Here is a 1188-nt window from a genome sequence, read left to right as displayed (position 1 = left end):
GCAATTGCAATCGCACCAAACAGGAAAAAGAACATCGACAAATTCCGGTTCGTCAAATTAAAATATAGCAGCAACAGTGAAAACTCCTAATCGCCTTTTATTTCCCAGTCCCAGTAGAAAGCAACATCAACCATTTCTTTTTTTTTTTTTTTTTTTTTTTTTTTTTTAAAAAAAAAAAAAAAAAAAAAAAAAAAAAAAAAAAAAAACATCAACCATTTCTAACTTTATGTCAGCTGCTATTTCAGTCCTAATTCTGAAAGTTAGGATGTTTTTTGTTTTTTATCATCCTACATTTAAATCCATTAAGCAGGTTTTAGGTTTCGTTTTTTCTCTTTTAAACATAATTGTTTTTAAATGTGCCAAAAATTATTATTAATATTATTTCACTCTCTCAGGAAAATATGCCACTTTGATTCAAATCCTCAGGAATGAAATATTTATTTTTTGCAAATCTATAATTTTAGTTAATAAACTCATAGCCTTTATGTATTTTAGTTGCATTTTCCAAACTACATCCCATATATGTGGTAATCTGTTGGGTAACATTTATTTTCAACACTTAAGGGATGAAAATCGCTGATGTCATATGTTTTAAGTGAGATACATGTGTATTATTAAGGAAAATCAATTTCTCTTGGTTTCATTTAGTGAAATCTAATTAAAATTACACATTACTTTAGATTTTATCCTATTGGATTATATTGTTCATTCTTTTTACTCTATAAGATGCTGTTTTGTTTACATTTTCATAAATTAGAGCAACAATCACCTTTTCTCTGTCTTGGTCAGAACCTCAGACATTGATGGCACAGGGACAAAGCAACATACCACAAAATCATGAAGAGATGAAGCTAATCTTTGGCTGCTGTGGAAATAGAGAATTTGGTGTGACTAAAACCTGTGCACATTTTACTACTACTGTGTCAGCCCATGTTTGGACCCTTTTCTCTCTCTGGATTTGCCTAAGTTTTGATCTCCGGGTCCTTCCATAATATTATGGAACATGGCGACAGCAGGAAATGAACAAAACGAGACCCGTCCTGTTTTTAAACAACCACAGGCCTGATAAAAAACGTTTTGTTTTCCCTTCGTGAAGCCGACATAGGAAAAAACAGTTGCTGCTGAGTTTTTTTCTTCTAAAAAGATAATTTTTGGTTTAGATATTTAAGGTTGGTTCTAATTTGATCA

This window comes from Cyprinodon variegatus, unplaced genomic scaffold (genome assembly GCF_000732505.1).
Source record: "Cyprinodon variegatus isolate N-32 unplaced genomic scaffold, C_variegatus-1.0 Scaffold1472, whole genome shotgun sequence".
Lineage (NCBI taxonomy): Eukaryota > Metazoa > Chordata > Actinopteri > Cyprinodontiformes > Cyprinodontidae > Cyprinodon > Cyprinodon variegatus.
Note: the sequence above shows the minus strand (reverse complement) of the source record.